The sequence below is a fragment of the Haemorhous mexicanus genome, chromosome 3, assembly GCF_027477595.1.
Source record: "Haemorhous mexicanus isolate bHaeMex1 chromosome 3, bHaeMex1.pri, whole genome shotgun sequence".
In the NCBI taxonomy this organism is placed as follows: Eukaryota; Metazoa; Chordata; class Aves; order Passeriformes; family Fringillidae; genus Haemorhous; species Haemorhous mexicanus.
The window spans coordinates 33,995,301-34,012,761 of NC_082343.1; the positions used below are offsets into that span (position 1 = coordinate 33,995,301).

The following is a 17,461-nucleotide window of genomic DNA, read 5'->3' on the forward strand; positions in this document are numbered from 1 at the left end:
ATTAGTATTCACAGGTAAATGATTAGTAGAAGCCAGAGATTTTCAAGTATTTTATGTAAAAACGTTTCTGTTCTAAGGTTTCCATACTCACTTGAGAGTTTTAGATTCAGGAACTATTTTTCTTTTCTCTGGAAGTTAGTAATTTTCTTAATACAGTATCCTTATTCAATAGCCAGTTCTGAAGCTGTGTCCACTTCTGAAATCAAGGAAATGCCACTGGGAGCAAGATCAGGCCAAATTATAGAAAATGAAGAGCTAAGACCTTTTGGGACACTGGAAATATATTGGTTCCCTAAACCATGACTTCAGTGGGGAAGAAAGGTCAACAGGAAGAAATTAGAGGAAATACAGTGTCCTGTACTCTTTTCACAGAACACAGATTTGCTCCATTTAGTGGAATAAAGCAGTCTGTAGTGTACTGTATTTTTTCACTTGTATTTTTCACATCACAAATATCTGACAGCCCAAGACAAAACCAGTACAAGATCTTACCTGGCTCTTTTACTCATTTCCTCTAAATCCTGAGCTGCTAATGCTCTTTGTATTTCCTGTTATCAAGTATCATGCAATCTCTTTCTGCAATTTAGTACCAAAACTGATGTTTTGAATTTTTTCATTCCTTAATGTGTGTAACAGACATTTATAAAAACTGTAAGTATCCAGCTTTTACCCAATTAGCTTTTAGCTAATGCCTTTTTTATTTAAAAATCTATTTCATCAACCTGTGGCTCATTATGAGAAAGAAAGCAACAGTACAGTATGTCACTTAGCTCAATTTATGAGGAGTCGAATTTGCTGACACAGAGAATTAGTCTATAAGGTGTACTACTAAATTTAACCCTTGAGTGATCTATAACCATACTTTACGCAATGTCTCTAAAGTGTAGGACCTTTATGAATCATTAGTGGGCTCTACTAAAGTATACAGATTAAAAATTGACCCAAATCTGCTCTTCAAATACCTAAGACTGCACAGAAATTGAAAAAGCTATATCTACTATCCATATGAAGACCCTGTATAAAGACTGTTGCTTAGTGATTATTTCCTAGCACTCAAACCATGGTTTATACCATAATTTTCTTGGGAAGTAGACTCTTCTTGGGAATTAGCTCTTTTTATCCCTTCAGATAAAGCTGTCTTTACAAAAGCAGCCTGTAGAGAACGTGGGGTAGAGACAGCTACAGCTGGTAAGACAAGAGTTAAGTCCTGTCTTTATTTCCAGTATGGACAGTGTGGTGTGGGGTTGGTGAGAGGATACACAGCAGGTAACATGTTCTTCAGTGAGCAATGCATGAGGATGAGTCTTTTTCCTGGCTCTTCTTCAAGGTTTTCTAAAATGACCTTTCCAATTCTGTGTGATTGAACAGATAATCAAACACTAACTTCAGTGTAAATTTGACAACGGAACTAGAGTTGTTACCTGGCAGAATGAAGATAAATGCTCTAAATGTGGCTTAAAGCTGCTGTCTTTTATGGGTGGGGTGAGGATACAGCCATTCGCAGGGTGAGGACACTGCTACAGAATTAATTACAAGCTAGATCAAGAAGACCCCGCTTATCACAGGGATTGCCATTTTATGTAAATTTGTACAAAGCTCGAAATGGCAGGCTCACATAGCTCATCTCTACACACTACTGTGGCATAAAGCAGCCTTGTTCTCATCATACTGAAGTAATTTCCTCTTCTAGGTGAGGAAATGTACATATGCAAGCAACAAGAATAAAAGTGTGATTTGTTTCTGACTGTAAATGTCTCTGTAACTACAGATGCAAACTAGGTATTGCCCTTGAAGACCTGGAGAGCAGCCAATGTGCCATGCTTCCTTGATGTAAACAGTTATGCACAAACAGCATTTCTTTTTACAGGGTCTGTGCTACTCCAGCTTCCAAGTGTTCAGACCAAGATTTTTCTTCTGCAGTTCCTTATGTGAGCTTTTCTGCAGTTTCCTGAGTACCCTCTAAACAACCCTTACCTTTGCAGCTCCAAAGAGATCTTCCCTCTAAGATCTGAGAGGAATTCCACCCACATGCACTCATGACCATGCCAGTAACAGATGTTGCATCTCTGCATTTCCAAGGTGCTGTTGAAGCCCTCACTGTTTTGTCACACTCTGAACCACGCTTAATCAGAGCTGCAAGGTTTCCTCCTGTCATGGGGTAGGTATTTGCATGTGTGTGAATGTGTGTGCACATATGTCTGTGTGTGTCTAGAAGATCTGCTCTGTCACCTCTACATGTATATATATCTAAAGCCAGTCACCTGAATCACAAAGTTTCAGCCCAAAGTAGTCCATGTAAGAAAACAAGAAAAACAAATCTGTGACATTTGTAGTAGTTACATATGTAAAGAGAAACAAAGGATCCTCTCCTCCTCATAGGTAGACTCAAGTTGAATACTTAAAACAGCTACAGAAATAATATTTACACATGTGTAAGGAGTATTTATTTTGTGGATGTCAGCAGATATGAAAATATTTGGTGGAATTCTGAAAAGAGTAATCTGGAAAACATTTTGTATGGTAAGATCCTTGGTATTTACTAAAGGAATTGTATTCTTTAAAAATTGTGAAGAATTTACGTAACTTATTAGTAATCGTAGACTTGTTGCAGAAAATAAAGCATGCTGAAAGAATAAACATGTTCAAAGGAACAGATTTTGGCAACTCAGTCAGTATTCCTTCTGTATAGACTAGACTTTGCAAAGGGCCAAATTGGACAGTCTGGAGCATAAATTCCTGTACCTCATCTCACACATCTCTTTTGCTAATGCCTGTTCAATTAAAGAATGAGTCTATTCTGAAATTAATTGTGGCCACAGGGTCTAGTTTTAACAGGATGTTTCCATTTGTGAGTACTGTGTGGCTTCTTTGAAGGGAAGTGGGAGTTTCTGTATGAAACCAGTGGATCCACAGTACAGCTGAGGTAGAGGAGAAGACGGCAGGTGTCACAGCTGGGGTTAGTTCACACTAGAAAAGCTTGCCCAGAAAAATTAATTACACAGGGAGTGGGTGTGATTTTCAATAGCACTCCCCCACTGGCCTATTTAAACTGGTCCACCTGCAGCCGCATTACAACTTCTATTATTACTACAATGCATTGCATCAGTTTTGGTTTCCATACTTAAATAAACTGTCACCTTATATTAACCTACGTATAGATATTTTCATGTGGTTTCCTAGTGGGAAAGGATTATGCAGTCATACTATACACATCAATCCTTACTATAATTCCTGCTTGACCTTGTTAGCTGATTTTAATCAATCCCCAAAAAGCAGCAGAGATCTCAGACACAATTACTTTCCCACAGTTTTCATAAAGACGGATAAGCCAAGTACAGGAAAGACTTCCTGTTATTGCTGGCATGAGGGACACCCTGCAGTTCAGCCTTTTTTACACTAAGAGGACCATTTGGAACGCTTTTAAATGAAGGAAATGAGCCTTTTATAACCCACACCTTATTAGATATTGGAGATTCTAACCATAGGTCATGCAGCAAGAGCAAACTGGACCTCTTGAGTCCAGCTGCTCATGGCAGTGTATCCCAGTATATCCCTATGTTAGTATCTACCCTATCAGTTTGGCAGCATCCAAAGCAGGGGTGCCGCCTCTTTCCTCTGCGCTGGCATAAGTAGCACTGCAGAACTTTCCAGGACAGACAAGCTTTTGCCTGCAATAAAATTTTTGAAGTCAAATTCACAAGTCATTTAAAAGTGCATGTGGTGAGCAGGGTTAGGGTCCTGCTGTGAGAACCAGCAAGCAGGTAATTTTGCTTCAGCCATGACAGATACCTGGCTTCCTCATCGTTTGGAGTGCACACTTTGCCCAATGGGACTGGGGGGGATGAGGGTGGTTTGGGGTTTTTTTTTTGTGGTTTTTGTTTGTTATTGTTGTTGTTATCACATTTTTGTTATGTTTATTTCTTACAGGGAAACTCACTGAAAATCACCTGTTTCACACAGTGATGGACAGCTGGGAGGCATCATTGCTTGGTGTAAGTTCCTGATTCAACTCTTGAATCTTGCCCAATGCAAAAAAAGTATTTGCATACCCCCCAGCAACAAGGAAAAAAAACTGCACTGAGAGTGCAAACCAAGCACTCAGTACAAAGAATGCCAAAATTGAGACATACTCCATTCAGTGCTCTGGAGGGCAGAGCTTACAGAAAGAGAATCTGATTCCTTTCTATCCTCCTTGTTCCAATACCTAGAAAATACTCAGTGAGAACATCACAAGGCCTGCTCTTAGCACAGAAGTTTTTTCTTTGTGTTTTTGAGTCTCAGTCATTACCATGGTATCTAATACCTTCATGAGACTTAGCTTTTAATCCCCAACTTAAATAAGAGAGGTTTATAATTCATATATTTCTGGTTAGGCTTTTGAAAAATAGATGTACTGTATCAAAACTAGCATGTGGAAGGTTTTCTCAGGTGTAAAGCGTCCATAAAGCCTATTACATTCAGCTGCAGCTTAACACTAATGAAAGCAAGAAGGCAGATTTTTATTATGGCTTCACAGAAAATCAGAACATACAAATAACCAGCTGCAGAGAGTTTGGTTTCAAGGAAAACTAAGTAAAACGTGTTGAGAAACTACCACACTCAGCATCGGAGTGCCTGATTTTTGGAGTCTTGGCTCTCAGAATAACACCTAGAATTCCTGAGTAACACCTGAGTAAGATACCTTGGAATAATACCCCAAGAATGTGTCTGTGTAGTACACACAGCTGCTTCAGGTAGGTGGCTGGGGATGCTTTGGACATGGCTGTTCTACAAACCCAGCCATTCTCCATAATTAAGTGCCTCATTCACGGATTTTAATTTTTTTTCCTCTGCCTGGAATAAGCCCTTTTTCAAAATGCAGCCACTGGGTCAGACTTAAAATATGGTTGAAGAAACTCTCTTTACCAATCTCTCACGACATAGCAGTTCAGCATGTAGTGACCTAGATTCAACTCCTCCATGACCAAATGGAAAGAAGGTGACTAAATCTTGACCTCCTGAACAGCACACTCAACACACCCCATCAGCAGGAACCTATCAGGGAACTGATGGCACAGTTATATCTGAGCCCTGACCAGTCTCACCTGGGACCCACATACACATGGCCCATGGGCCAGAGCTCCACTTAAGCCCAGGTCTGGGCCCTTAATCCCTGTCAGAGCTTTCTAGTAGATACATACATGTTTGGTTTGGTCTCCTGCCTTGTTTCCCAACCCTACTGCAGCTCTGTTTCTAGCTGCGGCCTTATCTTCTGCTGCTCTTTGTACAATCTTTAGACCTGTTTTGTTGCTTCATCTTGTCTAGGACTTTCAGTGCAGCTGCACTCTGCTGCCACTGCCCTGCTCAGGTATTGTGGCCAAGTGCTCTGGCTAGCGAGTACACTGCCCATGGCATGGCTACCCTCAGCTCAGGCTTTCCCTCCCTTGAGAGGCAGCCTTGCCATTGCTGCTCCCTAAGAGCAATAGTACTAAAGATAATTGCAACAATAACGATAAATGTAATGAAAAGGAGAGAGAGGAATAAAACCCCGGAAAAACAAGTGGTGCACAGTAGAGTGCCAAGCAGATACTGACTGATGCCTAGCCAGTAGTTGCCGACTGGAGTTAAACCACGACAAGTGTTCAATTTTCATTCATCTTACGTTGAAGGCAAACAGGGATTCTATGTGGCTGGTATGGACCGGGACTGTAACGGGGCTTTGCTTTGTCCATCTCACCGCCTGCCAGCGCCCAGCCCCGGGAGCCCTCCAGCCCCGCTATAACCAGACATCCAGCAGCTGACAGTGCTGTCCCAGCGGTATGTCATCCCAGTCACCATCACCTTCCAATGCTTTGGGTGCTTATAATAGACTCAGTTCCTGCTGTTCTCTATTCATGGAAGCTGCTTTTCACCCCACAATCAGAGCCTGGCAGCAAATGTTTGCGTTGTCACATAGAGTGAATACTGTGTGTCAGTGTACTCGGTGCTTGGATGGCTGCCACGGCATTTCTTTTTCCACAGCATCCAGGCCGTGGAGCTCCTTTTTGTTGCCGGGTTTCTACTTGAAGGGTCAGACAGTCACAGGTGCGCAACCCCCCGCGTTCGTCCCGGTGGGGGAAGACGAGCACCCAGCTCCGATCAGCGCCGGCGACGCTCAGGGGACGGGCACTATGTCGCGCCCCTTCCCCCGGGCCGCCGCTTCCCCGGCTCCCCCTCCCTCCTCGGAGCCCGCGGCCCTTCCTCAGCCGCGGCGCGCCACCGGGAGCTCTCCTTCTCCGCTCCGGCAGCGCCCCGAAGGTCGGGCGAGGCCGGTGCGGGGAGGGGTCGCCCCTTCCCACCGCCCCCGGAGGAAGTGACATGCCGACGGCGGGAAGGGAAGGGGAAGGCGTGGGGGGCCCCGTTCCCGGAGTGGAGCCGCCCGGCGGGTGGAGCCTGGCGGCCCCGCCCGAGCCGCCCGCTCGCTCCCGCCGCGTGCAAAGTAGTGGCAGCCGGTGCGGCTCGGCCGCCGCCCGCTCCCGGCGCCCCAGCGCGGCACGCGTGCCCAGGCCCGCCGGCGCCAGGTACGTGCTCTCTCCCTGGCGCGTTCCGCAGGTGCGGGGCCGCCCCCTCTTCTCCGCCCGGCTTCGCTGCCCCGGGCGGACAGCCCCGAGCCAGCCCCTCCCTGGCGCTGCCGCCCTCCGGTAGCCGCCGGCGGGGCGGGCGGGAGAGGCGGGCGGTGGGCTGCGCGTACAAGTTCCCTGATTTATTCCCCGCCGGCCTGGGTCTTCCCCGCCGCCCGGATCCGCACCGTTTCTCCCGCGGCCGCCGAGAATTTTCCTGCCGCCTGCGGGCCCCCTTTGTGTGGCGAGCTCTGCCCGCGCCGGGGTTTCCGTGGAAACGGCGGAGCTACAGCGGCCCAGCCCCGCCGAGCCCCCGTCGGCCGCGCCGGGCGGGCGTGCCCCCTTTCTACTTTCCCTTCGGTGCTGGCCGCTCGGCGCGGCTGGCGGTGGCCGGGGATGGGGCGGGCGGTGCGGTTGCCCCGGGAACGGGCGGGTGCCATCGCCCGCTCGCTGCCGCCTCCCCGAAGGCGCCGCTCCACAGCGAGCGAGCGGGCGCGGCGGGGTCCGGAGCGGGCCGGGCTCGGACTCGGGTCGGTCGTGGCGGCTGCTCCGTCCGCCGTAGCCGGGAGTCGGTGAGCTGAGGCGGGGAGAGGGGCAGTGTGCCTCCCTGGTGACGTGCTCACGTGTTGTAGGAGCTCTGCCTTTCACCTATCGGCGTCTGTTCATAAGGATGTTTAAGCTGAATTAAATAATGGCCGCGAACTGAGTTAAGGTGTGTCGGCTGATACCGTGTGGTGAACATTATTTAAATAACAAGTAATGCTTTTTAGCATTTATTTCAACAAGTGAGCAATCACTCGAATGGCTGAAAAGACAACCCACGAAAGAGTCTGTTTCAACAATGTCGCACCAAGACCTCTGATCCTTATTTTTGTTACACATATCTAAAAGTCGTGGTTTAAGTCCCTGTGCAGACATCTAAGAATTATGTACCTCAGGCAGGTGCTTGTGTGGGAGAGAGGAACATTGCTGCTACATGAAAACTGAAAATGCTTTACAATAAGGTAGAAGGATGCCAGAAACTCTCAAACAATACAAAACCCAAGCATATGTTTAAAAACAGTGATGCCTCCGGCCCAGGAAGTTGTGGTACCAGGCGACTGTAGCCTCAGCTTGTACCGATAATGACTTCACACTAGAGTGAGTAGCAAAAGAATTAAAAACTGCTGGAGTAGAGAAACTGTTGTGAAACAGCTTAAGCTGAAATTTGCAGCCTTTTTTTTTTCTCTAACTTCTCATATGAAAGATAAGATTGGTGTAGAGGTCCATTTATATATGCCAGGACTACTTCTGTGTAAAGACTGACTGCATGGATCAGTAGAATAGTTGGTGTGCTCTAAATGTTTGCTGTCATTTTCTTTCTCTAGCTGCTTGTATCTGATGCAATGCTGTGGTTTTCCAAACACTATGGATTGAAACACATATTTATTCACTTTAGAAATTTGTGTAAATATTATGTGTAGCTTTCCTCTTCCCTTTTAATGTTTTGCATTAACAGTGCCTGAATAAGCTGTACTGAAAAATGAAACTTTTAACTGTGTTTCATGGATGACAGGGCCAGGTTTCATGTGGAAGAATGTATTGGGAAGCTTGCAGACAAAAGAGAACATATTGAAAGCTGCTTATGGATAAAGGTTGCTCTTAAGTTTAGTTGTGTTGTTGGCAAGGACTTTAACAGATTTTAGTAAGTGCCTCTCAGCAAGGTGGCAGTAACATATTTTAGGAGTGGAGAAATTGTGCAGAGAGGTTAATACTTGCTCAGAGTCACAGAACAGAGAATACTGTGCCCAGAGTACTGTAATTAATGTGTTTCTTGAAACTCAGTAGGTATCATTTTGGTGGAAGGTTGTTTTCACAGTAAGTCTTGCTCTGTCCAGCACAAATGCAGAGGTGCTGAAGCAGTGTTCATCTCTCTCGAGTGAGGTGTGCTCTCCTGGAGTGATGGCTGTACATCACTCACAGTTTAATGGACGTACTGTACCATAACAGACAGGAGTTCTCTAGGAGAAGGGGTCTCTTACAGATGATGGATGAGAATCCTACAGCTGTACTCTGCCGTGCTGAAAGGCGTGGATTGTTTTTTGTGTTGTGTACCCTTGATTTTGTTGCTGGAAGGTGAAGACTGGGAACAATACCCCTTCAAATCTCTTTTTGCAGGAAGACACTGTCACAGCTGTGCTGAGAGTAGCAAGGTACTATTCTTGTGTTTCAAATGAGCACTTGTGGCCCTTAGACCCTGTATTAGTAATTTGGTCTTAAATTTTAAGAACTCAAATTGCCACTGCATGATGTGGAACACCACTTCCCTAACTAATATCATCACTACTACTGCTGTCAGTGTGTCCTGATCAGGGAGCAGGAGGGCAACAGTGCATAGTAAGGCACTGTGCATGTACTTTACTCAGGAAAAGCTTTTGCAGCTGTGGGCCTTGCTTATTAGGGAGAACATTATACCAGTCAAGGCAACTGTCTCATCAGGTGTGTTTGATTTAGTTGTACTGAATGCAGTGGGCATTTTGTAAGGGAAGTAGAAATGTGACAGAACAGTACCCTGTGTGCTTTGTTGCCTTTCAGCACTGGTATGTGGCAGCTGAGAGCATGTTTTTTCCCTGAAATGCTTTATCTGAGGGGTGGCCTTGCCCAGTGGTTCATTTTGAGGTGTTTGGGAAAGTTTGCTCACCAGTCTGTTGTTTGGTGATCTTAGGCTAATTAACATCTGACTGTGGTGAGTACCCTGATCAGCTCTGACTAATGCTTGTGTGCTGCTCAGAAACTGCTGACTCACTTCATTTTCATGCTTTTGCCCTGTCTTCCTCCAGTGCCTCGAACTAGAAAGGATATAGGGTCCAAGGTAAGGTCAGAGAAGGATGAAATGAAAATGAATGAGTGTAACTGTGTGTTGTGGCAAGGATGAAAATGCTGCAAAGACCCCTCTTTGATAATGTGAGAAAAAATATGATGGCTGCAATGGATTTGCTGAAAAGGCACATAAGCTATGTGTTAGGAGCTGAGCAGAGCAGTGTAACAGCTGTAGTGAGCCCACCAGGAGATGCTGGGTTATGGTCCTGCTAATGGTCTGTTCTTTAACTTGACCTTAAAGCCTTTTTACTTCCTAGGCCACTGTTTCGAATTTCTGCTCTTCTGTCTGTTGTGTCATATTCTGCCACAAAGAGCTTTACACTGAAATAATTTTCTGCTTCTTGAAAAAGGGCTGACCCAGCTTGAGGTTTCTACTGTAGCATAAATAACAGGAACGGGGAAAGGTAATTAACCAGTCCTAGGCTGGAAAGGAGTCAGAGATAGAGGTCACTGAGAGAGGGTTTACTTGCCAGAAGGTTAGGAGTTGCAGGCAAAGACAAGCACATGTGGAACTGTTAACATCTGAAAAGCCTCTGATGTGCACTAGATTTCCTTGTAATTGGAGCAACAAAGTTAAATTTCAGTCGTGGATCCCAGCAAGATCCAGGTGGATGTAAAGGTTTGTCCATGCTGGTTCAGTTGGCAGATAATGCAGGTTTTTTCACTTGTTGGAAAAAGGATAAGACTCAATACCTGCCATTAAAAACAGGGAAAGAAATGTATTTGTGGGGTGTCTATATGTGGAAATGGCACATGATTTCAAGTGACAGCTGCTTTGTGAAAGTTAAACTGTGTCTGCTTCTCTCACTGTCTCCACATTATCTGTGTCTTCACACAGATATTGCTGCTTCTTACCACGTTTTTGAGCATTTTGGAAAATAGTATTACTGCAGATACTGCTCTGCACTTCCAGAAGGTCTTGAAGTATTCTGCCTGCAAGCAGACTACAACTGCTCTTGAATCATTTATGAGGTTCCCCCCTTCAAGTCACAGGTGATTTGTCAGGGGTTCTGCAATTCTGTCTCACTGTATGTTTTTTACATGCCTGTGCCTCTGAGTGTGTGCAAAAATATTGCATTTCATTCAAGGAGATACAAAATGAAGATTTTTTTTTCTATTTAAGCCTTGTAAAAAATATCTCAAAAGTACTTAAAGTAAGCAGGAGAAATGCTCTAAGCCAGGCTTTAAAAGGACCTGGATACATGCAGTTGTTCAGTGATGTTGTAGAAAATCCATGTAGGTGTTGATGTATCTAATGCTTAGTCAAGTGCAAAATTTATAAAAATATTCCTGGAGTTCTAGCTGCATGTTTAGAAGCTGTTAGCATCTGCACGCTTGCCATCCAGTAAAGTAAATTCAGTCAGATCAAACACTGTCTCTGAATGATCTTGCTGGATGCTTAAGGTGGTTTTGACTAGCTGTGGCTGTAGGTGCTGAGAATACAGGATCATTAATTAGTTACATCACATTTAGCTGTTTTGGAGTCATAATGTTTGCTAAACAACAAGGACAATTTAAACTTGTTGAGAGATTTCTTCTGGCTTCAACAGAGTTTGAATCGGGTCCAGAATGAAACCTCCCTTTATTACTGGTGCCTGTGATAAGGGTTTTTATTCTCTGAAGTTCTCAAATTAAATCAGGCTGTTAGGGGACTGATGGTCAGGCAGAATGAGGAGGGTGAAAGTATTCCTAGTCCATGCTGTGACAAAATAGTTCTGAACACTCATGAGGCAGAGGTGAGCAAAAACTGATGTAGAATGTGACTGCTGATATGTGGGTAAAGTTGTCACCATGTTTATTTGGGTTTTTACCTGGCATTTGGATGTCTGGTTGTTTCCTGTGTAGATGCATCTGAGCCTTCCACTGAAGCTGGCATCTTATTTTTTGGAACCATGCCACCCACATCTCAGCTATAAGATGTTTATGTATTGGATATTAGCTCTTTGGGGCACGAGTTGGTTTTATTTGAATAATAAATCTGGAAGTTTAATTCTTCAGTTAAACTACTTTTTACAAAAAGAATCATTAAACAGTATTTAATGACTAAGTACTGATATCCTGTGTATCTGTCTTGGTGTGGCTACATCTTTTGTTTGCATTGTCATTTCCAGTTTTGGGATGTGATTTTCATAAAGGAGAGATTCAGCTGCTTTATACTCTTCAGTATCATATGATAGAATACAGACAAATTAAATCAATACTTAAAGGTTAAAAAAAGGCCTTGTGAGTCTTTTTCTGTTTAATATTTCCTTAGTATTCATGGAGCATACTAATGTTGCTTCATATTAATTAAAAATATGCAAATGGCTTAGCTGAAGGAGACTGTCTCCTGTCACAGAAGATACAAAAACCTAACAGCTCACTTGGAGCTGTAATCAGGTAATGGCACTTCTTGTTTCCAGCACAGTTAACAATGTCTTGTGATTTGTACTGGAAGCTTTTGGATTCCCTCATGGAGAAGGTCAGTGCTGTTGGCTCATACTGTGTGACTGGGAAGCACAAAGGATGTGGTCTGTGCCATGTACCTGTTGCATCTGTGGCGGCGTGGGCAGCAGACCTGCCAGGCAGGAGGACATGGTTGTCTCCAGCAGGGGCCATACAGCTGCTCAGAGAGAGGCACCACGTTTGAAGTTGTCATTCTGGGGTTTTGGGGACCATAGAGAATTTGTTACTGGCCCACAGCTCAGTGGTGGAAGTTGCACTTGAAACCAGCAGTGGTGTCACCATGGTGTATTTCTCAGCTCAGTGATTTAAAGCCCAATCTCTGCCACAATTTTTTTTCTTTTAAGATTTTTGCTGCCACAAATTCTATGTTATATTGTAGTTGCACTTTCTATTTTTTTAAATAAACAAAACAATAAAGCCACACAAGTTAGGAATTAAGGCTCCTAGAAAAAGGCTTAAAGACATTACCCAAAATTACTAAAATATAAATCACAATATCAGAAAATTTAAAGAGGTCTTTATGTGGAAGTGAGGAAAGAAAGTTACCCTTTTCCCAGTGCTGATGATTTTTGTCTTCCAGTTGATGTCTTTGTAGCATCTGTCACTGCCTTTAGTTCCTTCTAAGGGTAATAATAACAGGAAAGATGTATATTTGTGTGCACACGCATGTAGTACTGCCCACTTGCTGCTAAAGTTGTAACTTGTCATTTATGGTACAGAACCATCCAAGTTGCTGAATACTTGGCTTGCATTTCTTGAGGAATGGAGAAAGGAAGGGAAAGCAGAGCACATACATCCTGGGTTGTAGAGGAGCATTTATACCTAGTGTATCATCTGCTTTTGCTGAAAGTCCTTGTGGGATGTGTCCCTTCCATCCCTGCTCTCTATGTGTGGCCTTTAAAAAGGTGATGCAAGGCAAATGTGAGGGTGGGAAAGAAGGCAAATAAAGGAGTATGAAAAGTACCATTTTGTGTTGAAAGCTGGAGTCTAGGGAAGTGGCGGGTTGTGGTTCTGCTGTTGGCTGTTCGTGGATTTACTGTGTAACTTTCACAAGCTCTTTACCAGGGGAGGTAAGAGGGGAGCAGCAACAGGGATCTTTCCAGCTTTTCCTGTCAAATGGGATGCATAAGTACAGGCAGAAAATGGACAAAATCCATAACTGCCTTCTAATCCTATATACATGAAGGATTTGATCTTGCAGAGAAATAAATGTGCTCATGTTACTAAGTCTGCTGAGAGGATATGAAACTCTTCTGCCTGGATACAACTGCTTATGTGTTAGAGGTGTGTTTGCCTGTTGCAGAACTGGAGTTGGGAAGTGACCTATGTGTTAGAGGTGTGTTTGTTGCAGGACTGGAGTTGGGAGGTGATACTTTTATAATCTAACTTTGCAACTCATTGTGGGTAAGAATAGGAGGATTAAATATTTGAAGCTTTGAAGTAAATGTGACCCATGTTTCTGTGTTGCCTCACACATAAACATGGTTTGGATGCAGGGGAAGTTTTTTGTCTGTTGAGACTGTATAAGCAGTTCCTGTACCTTGTGCTGACTCTGTGTTGCTGTGAATGTAATTTATAGTTCTTAAAACAAGGTGAGGGCAATCAGTGCCATAAGCTATGAGCCTTCATAGGAGTGGCCTTCTTTCTAAAGCTTATCTCTTATCAAGAGAATGTTTGGACTCCCAGCATAATTTTAAAAAGCAGTCCTGTTTTTGTACCAGCTCCTGAATAATCCTTTGTCGACCTTCTTCCCTACTGCCATTTATTTGGGCTCTTTTAAAAGAAGTGTTTCTATAATAACTACTGAAGAACTCAGTAGCTACTCTTGTGTTGGATCTGTTCCTAAAATGCCCAGTGTAGAGGTGATCAGTGTGCCCTTGATGCTGGATAAGTATTACAATGCAGGTGGCAACATCCTGCTATACTGCCCCTGCTGCCTCTGTAGTTTTTAATGTGTTAACGTCCCGTGTAAGGAGTGATGGTGTGCATCTCACCCTTGAGAGGTTTTTCTTGGGCTGTGCATTGAGGATCAGTGCCCTAACTAGACTGACTCTGATCTCTGTACTTCAAATGAACAGTTGCCCCAATTGGTCCGTGACTGTTCTGTACAAAATTTCAAAATGCAAAAACATCTCTACAGACATTCATAGGTGTCTTTATATTTGCTAAGGCTTTGTTTGTTGCAAACATTCAGAATCAGTAATTTAACAAGCCACCTGCACTTTTGCAGAATGTCACAAGTCCCTGAAGTGACTTTGTGGAAGCATGTTTGTAGGGGGGTTATTTTTTATGGAGTGCCTGATGACAGTAACATGTGGGTCTGGTTACCTTTGATTAAGCACTTAATGTTGTCCATGAAAACAAATATTAAATTGTCTGTGAGCATGTGATGTAGTTGCATGTCCTACACCCTATGTGGTTGTTCACATCAGTCATTTTTGAGGAACTATCCAGCTTGCTTTTGTTAGTGTGACAACATAGCCCACATCCTGCTTAGATTCTTAGTATACTTTTTTGTCTTTTTTTACAGTTTAGTCCTGCTGTCTTGCTTAGTCCCTAAATTTTACTTTTGTGTGGTGCTGCCCTTGTTGTCAGTGCAAGTGACTTTTTAGGTTAATGGACCCAGTTCAAGTAATGAAGTAAAAAAGGAAACAGAGGGACTTAGTGGTCTCCAGGACTGAACTCTCAGACTGAGCTCTGATAAACTCATCTACATCTTGAGTATCTTAATGCAGCTCTTTATTTTATTTTTTCCCAAGCAAATTGCAGATAATTGTGCTTTTTATATATGTATATATATGAATGTATTAAAGTACAGAAATCTATGTGGGAAACAGTTGAACAGTAACACTTGGCATTTTGGAAAGAAGCAACTTGCCTTCCAGTGCTATTTTTGTGAACTTCGTGTTCTGCACCCGAGATAACTGATATACTTCACCTTCACGTATTTTTCGAGGATCTCTTTAGGAGCTTGGAACAGAAGTGCTTAACTTCAAGGGGTTTATTCTTTCCAAATAAATACCTCCTCTCAGCGTCAAGCGCTGCAGTCTCTAAATGTTGCATCTCCAAGGAGTTTTGTATTGATATGTGTTAAAGTTCATCTCCCTCCTCCCTGAATATTTCTTGCTTCTGGAAAAAGCAAGACTGAGCTGCTTCTCACCAGAACTTGGGCAGTTGCTCCCCATCTTTCCCACTCCTTCCCAGACTATGCATGCCTCTCTCAAACTGCTGTTATCCTCCTCACCTTGCTGTATAAACATTGATTCTAACAGGAGCTCTGCTAGGCATTTTGCAAGTAAGGTATGTGTACACAGAGGACTTGTATCCTGCTAGGCATGCAGAGTTTGTGTAGCTGTTTTCCCTACATTAGATCACAGCAAGAAGAAAATTTAAAAGGGAGAAGGGAAAAGCATTACGCTGCAATAACCATTTGAAAACTCCCAGATTAATATTTCTGTTTCTTCAGTTGACACTATGTTATGCAAATTATCTCTTTGCTCACTAGAAGATAAACAGTAAGTCAGTTTTATACCAAGTATATAAATTTGAAATTCTAAATTTTGCTGGTAGATGGTATGTATTCTTCAGCTTTTGAAACAGCCAGACTGACTGATCTCTCCATTTTAACAATATGCAGCTCAGGAATGCAGGACTCCTTATAAAAATCTAAAAGCATTCCTAAGTTCTCTTAACTTTGAGGAAAGGTCTTAAGATACGTTCAAATTTTTCCACAGTTCGGGAATTTTTGGAGAAATTGTGGTAGGTTGACTTTGGCTGACTTGGTTTGCATCAAACTCCCCTTCCTCAGTAGGACAAGGGAAGAAAATAGGACAAAAAAGTTTGTGTGTTGAGGTAAGGACAGACGAGTCATTCACCAGTTACCATCATGGTCAAAACAGACTTTTCTTGGAGAAGTTTAGTGCAACTTATCATCAGCTGACAACAAAGATGGGCAGTGAAAAAATGCTCTAGTAGGTGCCTTTGGGGGGAGGTGAAAAGTGATTCAAACCCTAATTAAGCATGAGGCAAATAGATAATTCTTCTCCAGATTTGGGGTTTTTTTGGTGTGGCCTGTGCAGATACAGTCTCCTTGCAGATGAATACACACATGGATGCAACCTCACTTTTGCTTAGCTTGGTGCTTACTGTCAGACAGAGAAGAGCCCAGGGGCTTCCTGTGACTTGCTTTGCCTATATATTTCATGTACAGCAGCACTGTTAAATACACTGATATATATGCAGTGCTGCTGTCTGTGCTCTTTTCACAGAGTCAGTGAGGTTGGAAAAGACCTCAGAGATCGAGTCCAACTTGTGACAGAACACCACCATGTCAGCCAGACCGTGGCACTGAGTGACAGGTCCAGACTTTCCTTTAAACACCTCCAAGGTGAGTGACTCCACCACCTCTCTGGGCAGCCCATTCTAATGTCTAATCGCCCTTTCTGTGAAGAAATCCCTCGTGATGTCCAACCGAACCTCCCCTCTCACAGCTGAAGACTCTGTCCTGTCTCTGGCTGCCTGGGGGAGGAGGCTGGCCCCACCTGGCTGCACCCTCCTTTAGGGACTTGTAGAGAGTGATGAGGTCACTCCTGAGTCTCCTTTTCTCCAGGCTAAAAACCCCCAGCTCTCTCAGACACTCCTCACAGGACTTGGGCTCCTGACCCTTCACCAGCTCTGTTGCCCTTCTCTGGATGTGCTCCAGCTCCTCAATGTCCTTCTTGCAGTGAGGGGCTCAGAAGTAGATGCAGTACTCAATTGTGGCCTCACCAGTGCCAAATACAGGGGTTTTGGTGGCAACTGATGCTGACTTAAAAGGCACTACTGAAACTGCTTAATCTGACCTGAGCATATTTTCATAATAGTCTTTGTAACTCATCCATCCAAGAATCTGGTTTAGATGACAAAATGCAAGAATAGGCATCATCATCTGGTTGGTTGTTTTTAACTTGCAACAAAGCATTTGAACACTGAATCAAAGACTAGATAAAAGTGAAAACTTTCATGTAAGCTTCAAATATGTACTGAAAAAAAGAGAGGTATAGTACTGACTTGCCTCTCTTCATCTCAGTCTAGATGCTGTCAGATACATACCATGTTGCTTTCCATACTCCAGTAAGTCTTTATACTACATGAACTTTGGAAACAGTGGGTGGCACTTCTTTGCTTCATTTGTGTGCTTTCTCTAAAAGTGGAAACAGTTGTGTTCTTTATGAAATCTCTAGTTGTAGTCTCAAAACACTGACGGACTTGGAAGTATGAAATAGAACTGTTCATTGGCCTCTGCTGGCATAAAATTCTTCACTAGGCATATCACTTCTGTGACCTCCTGGTCAGTTAGTGTAAGCAGAAGGAAATGCTGAGAGTAGCTGAAGTAGAAAACACATTGGATCTTGCTGAAGAATGGAAGTTGGAGAGAAAAGAGTCAGAATGAATAAAACCTAAACATGTAATCTCTTAGTCACATGAATAGATGCTTTCTGACTTGGTCCCTAAACAGACATTTGAGGTTTGAGTCTTCTGTTCTGTATCCAAAGGAAAACTGTTATAAAGAATGTCCCTATCTGGGTTAGATGCTCTAG

The 17,461-nt window shown here is 43.5% G+C and overlaps 1 protein-coding gene across 2 annotated transcripts in view; it reads left to right on the plus strand.

Annotated features, from left to right (window-relative positions):
• The first annotated feature begins 6,413 nt into the window (after window positions 1-6,413).
• AGPAT4 (1-acylglycerol-3-phosphate O-acyltransferase 4) overlaps window positions 6,414-17,461 on the plus strand; it is a 73,761-nt gene continuing 62,713 nt past the window's right edge. The window contains exons 1-2 of one of the 2 annotated variants that reach the window (XM_059841271.1): window positions 6,414-6,539; window positions 16,151-16,269. The gene's annotated coding sequence lies outside the window, so the exon portion shown is untranslated. The remainder of the gene's footprint in view (window positions 6,540-16,150; window positions 16,270-17,461) is intronic. The other variant, XM_059841272.1, reaches the window with a different exon arrangement.